Source organism: Cibotium barometz, chromosome 35 (genome assembly GCF_041138505.1).
Source record: "Cibotium barometz isolate CiBa-2024 chromosome 35, ASM4113850v1, whole genome shotgun sequence".
Lineage (NCBI taxonomy): Eukaryota > Viridiplantae > Streptophyta > Polypodiopsida > Cyatheales > Cibotiaceae > Cibotium > Cibotium barometz.
This window is the reverse complement of record NC_141080.1, coordinates 26,689,127-26,702,266: the sequence shown is the minus strand read 5'-3', so window position 1 is coordinate 26,702,266 and position 13,140 is coordinate 26,689,127.

Sequence of the window (13,140 nt, the reverse complement as noted above, 5' to 3'; positions counted from 1 at the left end):
TGAGGTGTGCATGTGTAAGATTCCTCCGTCCGGCTTTTGAGGTGTGCACGTGTAAAAACCTCCCCTTTTGATCTTATAAATTATTCCCCTCTCTTCTGAAATAAAAGAAAGATCCTGTTTTGCCCTGTTTTGGCCTAGAAAGAGAAAATGTCTAGAGGGAGGTAATTCAAAATTGAGATATTTTTGGATATAAAAATTCTCCTAGTGTCTAAAATGGTTTCCCCTGAAACAGATATTTAAAAAGAAATTTCCAATGTGCAATTGGAATAAATTGAAATCAAGTAAAAAAGGACCTTAGCCTAAGGGTCCAGATTTTCTGAAATTTTTGAATTAAGGTTCCTATGGACCAATTAGATTAATCCAAATGTAGGGAGGAGATAAATTGAAGAATAAAAGAAAATCCCCCAAAAATGAGTAAATTCTCACATAAGATGAAGAGTTGACTAAGGACAAGTTTATTAGTTAAAAAAGAAGAGATATTTAGAAGAAATGATGCATTTTTGACACCTCAATGTGGGGAATTCCCCTCATGAAGGAGGCGCCTATTTCACATGTGTGGTTGAGTTTTAAACTCACAAATAATGAGATATTTTCATCTCTCCTCTCTCCTGCTTCAACTAGATCCAAAAAGTAAGCTAAACTGACCTAAAAATGGTCAAAAATTGACCAAACTGATCTGGAAATTTCTAGTTTCTTTATCCTAGATGTGTAATCAAATTGATGGAATTAAACTTTTGATAGTGTTTACTCTTAATAAAGTGGAAATTGATTAGATTAGAATGATTTAAATCATCTTGGTAGTAAATTTTAGAGTGAAAATTTTGAAAAATGCTCAGCCATACAAAGGAGGTTATGGCAAAATTTTCTTAAATTTGGTGAAGTAAGTTTTATCTTTTTATTATTCAAAAAGAGTAATCCCCACCACTTTATTCTAAAAGTGTTAGTTTTATTCTATGCATATTAGAAATATTTTTATTATAAAAGTGTTATTTTCATTAGAATTAATTTCTATGCATAGAAAGATGCATATTGGGAATATTTTGATTATAAAAGTGTTACTTTCATCAAAATTGATTTTTATGCATAAATAGATGCATAAAAGAGTTTTTTTATTATAATAGTTTTACTTTCATTAAAATTGAATTTATGCATAAATAGATGCATAAAAGAATTTTTTTTAAATTATAAAAGCATTACTTTCATCAAATTTTACTTTTATGCATAGAAAGATACATAAAGAAATTTATTTTTATTTCAAAAGAGTTATTCTAATTAATTTTGATTTTGTGATTTTAAGCATAGAAAGATGCATAAAGAATTTATTTTTATTCCAAAGTGTTATTCTCATCAAATTTTGATTTTATGCATAGAAAGATACATAAAGAATATATTTTTATTCCAAAAGTGTTATTCTCATCAAATTTTGATTTTGTGCTGCATAGAAAGATGCATAAAGAATTTATTTTTATTTCAAAAGAGTTATTCTCATTAAAATTGAATTTATGCATAGAAAGATGCATAAAGATTTATTTTTATTTTGAAAGTGTTATTCGCCTTAAAATTGAATTTATGCATAAATAGATGCATAAACGGATTTTTATAAAATTGTTATTTCCCACTGAAGTTGTTCTTATGCAAAATAGATGCGTAAAGAATCTTTATATCAAAAATAAGAATTCTCTTACATTCTATAAATAGATGTGATGATATGTAATGCGAATTAGATAGATGGGAATGAATGGATGGATGGATGTGATGAGAATAGATGTGATGAGAATAGATGTGATGAGAATGAGAGATAAATAGATGTGATGATATGTGATGCGAATCAGATAGATGGGAATGGATGGATGGATGATGCGATGAGAATAGAAGTGACGCAAATGTGAGGTGAATAGATGTGATGAGATGTAATGCGAATCAGATAGATGAAAATGAATGGAATGGATGGATGTGATGAGAATAGATGTGATGAGAATGAGAGGTAAATAGATGTGATGAGATGGGATGCGAATCAGATAGATGGGAAAGAATGGATGGATGGATGTGATGAGAATAGAAGTGATAAGAATGAGAGGTAAATAGATGTGATGAGAATAAAAGTAATGAGAATAGAAGTGATGAGAATGAGAGGTAAATAGATGTGATGAGATGTGATCTGAATCAGATAAATGTGAATGAATAGATGAGATGTGATGTCATGTGAATCACGATGTAAATGAATGATATAGGATGTGAATGAATGTGTTAGCATGTGAATCAGGATGTAAATGAATGATATAGGATGTGAATGAATGTGTTAGCATGTGAATCAGGATGTGAATGAATGATATAGGATGTGAATGAATGTGTTAGCATGTAAATCGAGATGTGAATGAATGATATAGGATGTGAATGAATGTGTTAGCATGTGAATCAGGATGTGAATAAATGATATAGGATGTGAATGAATGTGTTAGCATGTGAATCGAGATGTAAATGAATGATATAGGATGTGAATAAATGTGTTAGCATGTGAATCGGGATGTAAATGAATAATATAAGATGTGAATGAATGTGTTAGCATGTGAATCGGGATGTGAATGAATGATATAGGATGTGAATGAATGTGTTAGCATGTGAATAGAGATATGAATGAATGATATAGAATGTGAATGAATGTGTTGGCATGTGAATGAATGATATAGAATGTGAATGAATGTGTTAGCATGTGAATCGAGATGTGAATGAATGATATAGGATGTGAATGAATGTGATAGCATGTGAATCGAGATTGGAATGAATGATAAGGGATGTGAATGGATGTGATGTGATGTGAATCAGGATGTGAATGAACGATAAGGGACGTGAATGAATGTGTTAACATGTGAATGAATGAGATGTGATGTGAAATGGATGTGATAAGATGCGATGTAAACTGCATAGATGTTAATGTATGTGAAGTGATGAGATGTATGGGTAGATGCAAGTGGATAAGGTGTATGGGTAGATGCAAGTGGATGCAATTGGATGAGATGTATGGGTAGATGCAAGTGGATGAGATGTATGGGTAGATACAAGTGGATGAGATCTGATGAGGATAAATGAGGAAATAAGTGATGAGATAGAAAAAGATGCGATTAGATGAGATAGAAAAAGATGCGATTAGATGAGAATGGGAATACTTATGAAATGAATGTGGATTGATGTGTGGATGGATGAGTGGATAATGTGGATTGAAGTGGATGATGTGGATGGATGTCTGGATGATGTGGATTGATGTGTGGGTACTGTGGATTGGCGTGGATGGATGTATGGATGATGTGGGTTGATGTGTGGATAATGTGGATTGACGTGAATGGATGTATGGATGATGTGGATTGATGTGTGGATAATGTGGATTGACGTGAATGGATGTATGGATGATGTGGATGGATGTGTGGATGTATGGATGATGTGGATGGATGTGTGGATAATGTGGATTAATGTGGACAGATGTATGGATGATGTGGATTGACGTGTGGATTGATGTGGATGGATGTATGGAAGAAGTGGATGGATGTGTGGATAATGTGGATTGATGTGGATGGGTGTATAGATGATGTGGATTGATGTGAATGGATGTATGGATGATGTGGATTGATGTGTGGATAATGCGATTGGATGTGATTTGATGTGGGAATGATGTGATGTGATAGGGATCGATGAAGAAAAAAAAATTATCGGAAGATGAGAAAAGATGGGGTCTAATGTGAAAGGATGTGGAGTAATGAGAAAAGATGGAAATATTGTTGGAACTGTATTTGTATGTGAAATCTGTTTTTAAATGACTGTTTTATGTCAAGAATGTTGGGGAAGCATTTTGACCCCTTTGTGAATGAGGTCGTGGAGACCTATCTATTAAAGTTGCAACTGCTGAGACGGAGAGTCAATGGAGGACGCCTCGCGTAGCAAGGTCGGCTGAGGTCTTGACCAGCCTCGGTTTGATTTAAATGGTGAGCTTCCGATACAGTGGATGAGGGACCAAGGAAGCGGCCTATGAGTGAAGCGCTAGGTGACCTGCGAAGGATCCTAGAGGGTGCTGACCATACGGTGCTCGGGCTCTGGGTCACCGAAGATACCCACACGTATGTTGGGGAAGATATTTGGAACAAGGAGTAAGAGTTGTTTTCTGAATTCGGGCTTTCTGAATTCGGGCATGGATCTGGTTGATTGACCTTGCTGGTCCTCAACGGATGAGTCCATGGCTCTTTTATATGGATCTGTTGGTTGATCTTGCTGATCTTCAATGGAGATTCCATTTTTGTTAAAGTGAATACTTGTCGGTTACTATGAGCTAGGAACTATCAAAAAGGCCTCTGAGTGGACAGGGGGTGAGCGTTCTGGTTGCCAATGATGCCATAGGTACACCGATAAGGAATGTTTGGAAATCAAGATTTAATTGGATAATTAGAGGATTCAATTGGATAATTAGAGGATTATGATCAGTGGCACTATGGTTTCATTAAATGATTGTTTTAAAGACTGTTGAATCTGTGAATAAAGGCAATTTCATATTGGGTGTGTAAGTGGTGTGACTAGTTTTAAGTTTGTATGAATATCTGACTAGGGGGCCTGGGAACTCTTTTCCCTGGTACCCGGGACAACCTAACCTGTGTGGTTGAGTTTTAAACTCACAAATAATGAGATATTTTCATCTCTCCTCTCTCCTGCTTCAACTAGATCCAAAAAGTAAGCTAAACAAACCTAAAAATGGTCAAAAATTGACCAAACTGATTTGGAAAATTCTAGAATCAGTTTTCTTGGTTAGAGGCTAGCTTTTTCCTATAAATGAAGCCTCCCCCTTTGTAAATGGTTAATAGTGTTTTATGCACTGTTACTCTACTCCTCCCCCAGAGCCAAAAACAGTGAATTCATTTGTTTTTGACCATCTCCTCTTCAAAAGAATTGGTGGCCACTCTTGTTGCAAACAAGAGTAGATCCCTCAAACCATCAAGCCAAAGGAAAGCTCACAAAACTCCTAGTAAGTTAGAAATTCTACTTTTTCTTATTCTATTTTATGGTTTTCTGATTTTTACTTTCTTTGAAATAAAAATGGATGTTATGCCTTGCTGGAAAGGCTTTCTCCCTTCTCTTCATTATTGAATTCAGCCTTTCTTTATTCTAGATGTGTAATCAAATTGATGGAATTAAACTTTTCATAGTGTTTACTCTTAATAAAGTGAAAATTGATTAGATTAGAATGATTTAAATGATCTTGGATAATTTCTAGTAAATTTTAGAGTGAAAATTTTGAAAAATGGTCAGCCATACAAAGGAGGTTATGACAAAATTTTCTTAAATTTGATGAAGTAAGTTTTATCTTTTTATTATTCAAAAAGAGTAATCCCCACCGCTTGTGTATTCTAAAAGTGTTATTTTTATTCTATGCATAGAAAAATGCATATTAGAAATATTTTTATTATAAAAGTGTTATTTTCATTAGAATTAATTTCTATGCATAGAGGGAATATTTTGATTATAAAAGTTTTACTTTCATCAAAGTTGATTTTTATGCATAAACAGATGCATAAAAGAATTCTTTAATTATAAAAGTGTTACTTTCATTTAAATTGAATTTATGCATAAATAGATACATAAAAGATTTATTTTTTTTATAAAAGTGATACTTTCATCAAATTTTGATTTTATGCATAGAAAGATGCATAAAGAAATTTTTTCTTATTTCAAAAGAGTTCTCATTAATTTTGATTTTATGCATAGAAAGATCCATAAAGAAATTTATTTTTATTTCAAAAGAGTTATGCTCATCAAATTTTGATTTTATGCATAGAAAGATGCATAAAGAATTTATTTTTATTCAAAAAGAGCCATTCTCATCAAATTTTGATTTTATGCATAGAAAGATGCATAAAGAATTTATTTTTATTCCAAAAGAGTCATTCTCATCAAATATTTTTATTTTAAAAGTGTTATTCTCCTTAAAATTGAATTTATGCATAAACGAATTTTTATAAAAGTGTTATTTCCCACTGAAGTTGTTCTTATGAATAAATAGATGTGTTAAAAATCTTTATATCAAAAATAAGAATTCTCTTACATTCTATAAATAGATGTGATGATATGTAATGCGAATCAGATAGATGGGAATGAATGGATGGATGGATGTAATGAGAATAGATGTGATGAGAATGAGAGGTAAATGGATGTGATAATATGTGATGCGAATCAAATAGATGGGAATGAATAGATGGATGGATGCGATGTGAGAATAGGAGTGACGAGAATGTGAGGTGAATAGATGCCATGAGATGTGATGCAAATCAAATAGATGGGAATGAATGGAATGGATGGATGTGATGAGAATAGATGTGATGAGAATGAGAGGTAAATAGATGTGATGAGATGGGATGCAAATCAGATAGATGGGAAAGAATGGATGGATGGATGTGATGAGAATGAGAGGTAAATAGATGTGATGAGATGTGATGCGAATCAGATAAATGTAAATGAATAGATGAGATGTCATGTCATGTGAATCAAGATATAAATGAATGATATAAGATGTGAATGAATGTGTTAGCATGTGAATCAGGATGAATGATATAGGACGTGAATGAATGTGTTAGCATGTGAATCGGGATGTGAATGAATGATATAGGATGTGAATGAATGTACTAGCATGTACAAGCCTCTTTTCCTCGTCTTTTTTCCCAGTTGAGTTGTCACATTCTCGCGTAGCAAGGTCGGCCGAGGTCTTGACCAGCCTCGGTTTGATTTAAATGGTGAGCTTCCAGTACATTGGATGAGGGACCAAGGAAGCGTCCTATGAGTGAAGTGCTAGGTGACCTGCGAAGGATCCTAGAGGGTATTGACCATACGATGCTCAAGCTTTGGGGGTCATCGAAGATACCCACACATACGTCGGGGAAGATATTTGGAACAAGGAGTAAGAGTTGTTTTCTGAATTCGGGCATGGATCTGGTTGATTGACCTTACTGGTCCTCAACGAATGAGTCCATGGCTCTTTTATATGAATCTGTTGGTTGATCTTGCTGATCTTCAACGGAGATTCCATTTTTGTTAAAGTGAATACTTGCCGGTTACTATGAGCTAGGAACTATTGAAAAGGCCCCTGAGTGGACAAGGGGTGAGCGTTCTGGTTGCCAATGATGCCATAGGCACACCGATGAAGGAATGTTTGGAAATAAGGATTCAAATGGATAATTAGAGGATTATGATCAGTGGCACTATGGTTTCATTAAATGATTGTTTTAAAGACTGTTGAATTTGTGAAAAATGGCAATTTTATATGGGGTGTGTAAGTGGTGTGACTAGTTTTAAATTTGTATGAATATCTGGCTAGGGGGCCTGGGAACTCTTTTCCCTGGTACTCAGGAGGACAACCTAACCAAATTCTTAATTGGATCCCATCACTACAGTGGTTGGGTGGTTGGCTAACCCATGGGACTGGGGTTAGGCTCGACTGATGGATCCCTAAATTGAGACTCAATTCTATTCTGGTTCGATAGATGAAGTAAATCCCGGACAAAAATTGTTCTATGGAAAAGAATCAACGGCTGTGCCTATCAATGAGGAAAAAAGCGTTGGTCTCTATGATCCAAGTACAATCTTTTCCCTCCTAAACTAACTATGGGACTTACGGGTTCGGCCAGATGAGTTCAATTAGTTAAGGCTTTTGACTACGTTAGAGAAAAGTTATCCTGGAGGAATCGCCCGTGCTTTCCGGGCAAGGGAAGTTTTTCCGGGTTCGGTTTTGGAAGAACCGATGGATTAGTCTCTTGTTTAGATATCCGTGGGGCGAGGCCTCGAGTGTGGGACCCTGCCTCGCACAAGAAATGCTACTTCCACTATTAGCACCCCTGAATTCGTTGCGCGGTGGGGATAGAGTCCTCACAGCTGATATCAGAGGGAATCAACTAATGAGGATCAACCGAGAAGCCAAAAATGTCAAAAATTTATGAAGAAGCAGTAAAAGGTTGTAATTGTGTGATAAAATTCATACAAATTGGTATTCAAACTGAAATTCGTAAATTGGTATTTGGGTCTTCAGATGGAAGTACCGCAATTGTATGGAATCCGTGACTTTCTTAAGGCCTAGACATGATGGTATTCACCTTATAGTTCCAAGGACCGTGACTACCCGTATATACCGAGGGTATAACTGCACCTCTTTACTAGCAGTATATAGGAGTAAATCTAAGACTTGAAATTATAAGCATTGTTACGATTTGAGTGAATTATTATCTGATGATGAGTTTTATATAAGGGATCTTTATCTCAGGATTCTGTTGGGTTCACCAAACTATAAGGAACCCCAGAATCAGTTGGATCTTAAGAAAAATAGTTCTCCTCTAATTTTGCGAGATGAGGATATCTCACGTTTTTTAAGTGGGGAAGAATGTAAGATTCCTCCCTCCGGCTTTTGAGGTGTGCACGTGTAAGAACCTCCCCTTCTGATCTTATAAATTATTCCCCCCTCTTCTGAAATAAAAGAAAGATCCTGTTTTGGCCCAGAGAGAGAAAATGTCTAGAGGGAGGTAATTCAAAATTGAGATATTTTTGGATATAAAAATCCTCCTAGTGTCTAAAATGGTTTCCCCTGAAACAGATATTCAAAAAGAAATTTCCAATGTGCAATTGGAATAAATTGAAATCAGGTAAAAAAGGACCTTAGCCTAAGGGTCTAGATTTTTTGAAATTTTTAAATTAAGGTTCCTATGGACCAATTAGATTAATCCAAATGTAGGGAGGAGATAAATTGAAGAATAAAAGAAAATCCCCTAAAAATAAGTAAATGCTCACATAAGATGAAGAGTTGACTGAAGAGTTGACTAAGGACAAGGTTATTAGTTAAAAAAGAAGAGATATTTAGAAGAAATGATGCATTTTTGACACCTCAATGTGGGGAATTCCCCTCATGAAGGAGGCATCTATTTCACGTGTGGGTTGAGTTTTAAACTCACAAATAATGAGATATTTTCATCTCTCCTCTCTCCTGCTTCAACTAGATCCAAAAAGTAAGCTAAACTGACCTAAAAATGGTCAAAAATTGACCAAACTGATCTGGAAAATTCTAGAATCAGTTTGCTTGGTTAGAGGCTCACTTTTTCCTATAAATGAAGCCTCCCCCTTTGTAAATGGTTAATAGTGTTTTATGCACTGCTACTCTACTCCTCTCCCAGAGCCAAAAACAATGAATTCATTGATAATTCATTTGTTTTTGACCATTTCCTCTTCAAAAGAATTAGTGGCCACTCTTGTTGCAAACAAGAGTAGATCCCTCAAACCATTAAGCCAAAGGAAAGCTCACAAAACTCCTAGTAAGTTAGAAATTCTACTTTTTCTTATTCTATTTTATGGTTTTTTGATTTTTGCTTTCTTTCAAATGAAAATGGATGTTATGCCTTGCTGGAAAGGCTTTCCCCCTTCTCTTCATTATTGAATTCAGTCTTTCTTTATCCTAGATGTGTAATCAAATTAATGAAATTAAACTTTTCATAGTGTTTACTCTTAATAAAGTGGAAATTGATTAGATTAGAATGATTTAAATCATCTTGAATAATTTCTAGTAAATTTTAGAGTTAAAAATGGTCAGCCATACAAAGGAGGTTATGGCAAAATTTTCTTAAATTGGTGAAGTAAGTTTTATCTTTTTATTATTCAAAAAGAGTAATCCCCACCGCTTGTGTATTCTAAAAGTGTTATTTTTATTCTACGCATAGAAAAATGCATATTAGAAATATTTTCATTATAAAAAGTGTTATTTTCATTAGAATTAATTTCTATGCATAGAAAGATGCATTAATAAATTTATTTTTATTTCAAAAGAGTTATTCTCATCAAATTTTGATTTTATGCATAGAAAGATGCATAAAGAAATTTATTTTTATTCCCAAAGAGTTATTCTCATCAAAGTTCAATTTTATGCATAGAAAGATGCTTAAAGAATTTATTTTTATTCTAAAAGTGTTATTCTCATCAAATTTTGATTTTATGCATAGAAAGATGCATAAAGAATTTATTTTTATTCCAAAAGTATTATTCTCATCAAATTTTGATTTTATTCATAGAAAGATGCATAAAGAATTTATTTTATTTCAAAAGAGTTATTCTCATTTAAAATTCAATTTATGCATAGAAAGATGCATAAAGATTTATTTTTATTTCAAAAGTGTTATTCTCCTTAAAATTGAATTTATGCATAAATAGGTGCTGTTGCTTGCAAATGAAGATCAATACCAGGATGCAACAAAAACGATACTTAGGGCTCTTGAAAAGAGTTCCACTTTGTAGATGAATGTGGGAGAGGGTTTGATAATAATCCCACATGGGGACTTATGGGAGTCCTAGAATTTTTGTATAAAAGGTGGCTCATTTGAGAGATTTAGACACCTTTTGGGCTTAGTTCATGCAAGAGCTCCTTTGAGAGACCTACTCTCCCTCTTCTCCATAGAGGTGAAGACTCTTCTCTCACCCCATCTACATCTTTGTATGAGATAAATCTCTTCATTGAATCATTAGCAATGTCATGAGTCTTTCTCATCCTCTTCTCTAATCATTTTACTCTTATGCATGCTTTTAGTATTTCATTTTTGAGTACATGGATTGATTTGAAGCTTTCATGGAAGCTTGATGCTTGAATGTGTGCATGCTTGTAGGAAGATAGGAGTGGAGTGAGGTCTTTCTCTTTGCTTGAGTGCATAGTGATTGTATTCCTCTTGCTTGTATTTGTGAATGAATGGGTGTGTAGGAATGAGGACAAGTTGAGCTTGTGTGTATGCTTAGTCTAGTGTCAAGTGATGGTAGCCATGAGCATTCTCTCCATTTGTGGATAAGCTCTTGTGCACCGGTACGGGTCGAATCCCTAGCTCCGAAAGGGATGCAAATCCCATTGGATTGAGCTTAGTGTGGATCGTACTCCTCTTGCTACAAGAGAGAGAGTTTTCCGTCTCTCCATTGGCGCCGCTGCCGGGGAGAAGACTCAAAACCGGTTGAGAAGCTTGCATTACTACCACTATTTCTTTTTATTTTGAGGTTTAGGGCATTGAGTGTGTGATCTCAAGGGCGCCTTGTGTGTTTTTATTTTTTTTTATGAGAAGCAAGAAAAAAAATTTAACCCCATTGCGGTAGAGAAATCCCGCCATTATTCAGATTTAAGTACTTTCAGTTTTTTGCATCTTTGACGAGGTTGGCAAGAGGTAGGTAGTGTTGGAGGCGGTTTTTTGGTTTTGTTTTTATTTTATTTTTTTTATTTTGTTGTTTTGTTATTGGTGGGGAGGCATCTCCATCAAGTGCAGCAAAGAAAAGAATAGGTATATATATATATATATACTTGCAGCCGTGGGCGGCCAGCTGAAAGCCTGCATAGAAGGCGGCCTTTTTTAAAAAAATAATAATAAAATAAAAAATGTGACTGATTGGGAAATTTTCTCTCATTCGGGTTTGGAACATCAGTTTTTCAATAGCAGCAGGAGAAAGCTCGGGAGTTTCCGAGTGTGTGCTCTGTGTACATGTTGTGGGGGACGCAGAAGGTTTTGCATACCAACTGCTTGCTGCTACACTATCACATGCGGCTCTCGTAACAGGCCTTTTGGATTTTGCTCCAAAAAAAAAAAAACAAAAAAAACAAAATAAAGCATTATATATATATATATAAGTGTTTTTCTTACGATTTGCTGTTGCTGTAGGCGGGCACGTAGGCGCAAGCAGCAGCAGCAGTGCAGCCAGAGAAGGCGCCGTTGGGAGCAGAGCAGAGTGGCCAAAGGCGGCCAGCAGCAGTGCGAAGGCGACTGTAGAGCGGCTGGCTACGTAAGCAGACGAGCGAAGGCTTTGGAAGGCTTTGGAGTCGAGGTGGTGAAAAGAAGCTGAGCACAGGCGGTGGAGCAGAGAAGGCGTCGGCAAGCTTGGAGGCGGCAGCTGCTGGGCAGCCGGCAGAAGCAAAAAAAAAAAAAAAAGCGAAGAGGTTGACGGCGGCAGCAGACGTTGACGGCGTGTAGATGGCAGCGAAGCTGTGAAAGCGTGGTCGAGCGAGGAAAGGCGGCCACCAGAATCTGGCAGAGCGAGCAGAGCAGCTGGTTGAGAAGGAAGCTGCGCCCGCAGAGGAGAAAGGCAGCTGCTGCAGGCAGTTGAAAGAAGCTGTTGACGGCGTCAGCAAGTGAAGACGGAGAGCAGCCTGCAGACGGCGATAGAGTTGAAGGCGCCAGCTGTGGCCAACGCAGCAGCGTGGAGGCACTGAAGGAGAAGGCCGGCAGAAGCAAAGCGAAGGCACGTGTGGCGCCGGCGACGGATCCGGGCAAGCCAAGCGGTGCGGATAAGGTAGGTGGAAATCTTTTTTTTTATTTTTTTTATTTTTATTTATTTTTTAAGTTTTTTTTGTATTTTTAAATACAAAAGCAAAAAAAAATATAATATTTTTTTTTTAAAAAAAGAAAAGAAAAGAAAAAGGCATTAAAAAAAAGGACAAAAAAAAGAAAAGAGATTAAAAAAGAAAAGAAAAGAGGAAGAAAAAAGAAAAAAAAGAATTTTAAAAAAAAAAGAGAATAGTGGAAAATCTTAAAAAAAATTATAGAGAGAAGAAAGAAAGAAAAAAAAAATTAAAAAAAATATAAATAAATAAAAATAAAATAAAAAATTCTTTTTATTTTTTTTAGGAGTCCATATTGTGTGCATATTTTTTATTTTTTCATTTTTGTATTTTTTAGCATAATTGGGTAATTTGCATTGTTTTAAATTTTTATAATATAACAAAACAAAACAAAACAAAACAAAAGAAAAAAGGCAAAAAAAAAAACAAACAAACAAACAAAAGGAGGAAAAAACAAACAAAAGAAAATTTTTTGATTTTTTAGGAGTCTATTATTTTTCGCATATTTTGTAGTTCTTCATTAGTGTAAACTGCATTTTTTTTAATTTTTTGTAAATTTGTGCATAATTAGTATTTTTTTTTTGTGATTCATAATTTTTGAGTAAATTCAAAAAAAAAATCATAAAATCAAAAAAAAACATTTAAAAATAAGAAAATAGGATAGATAGTTACATACTCCTTTTAGTTGCCTTTAGTGGTTAGGTAGGGTAAAATATATATATATATATATACAAATATATATATATTTTTATCAAAAAAAAAACCAAACACAA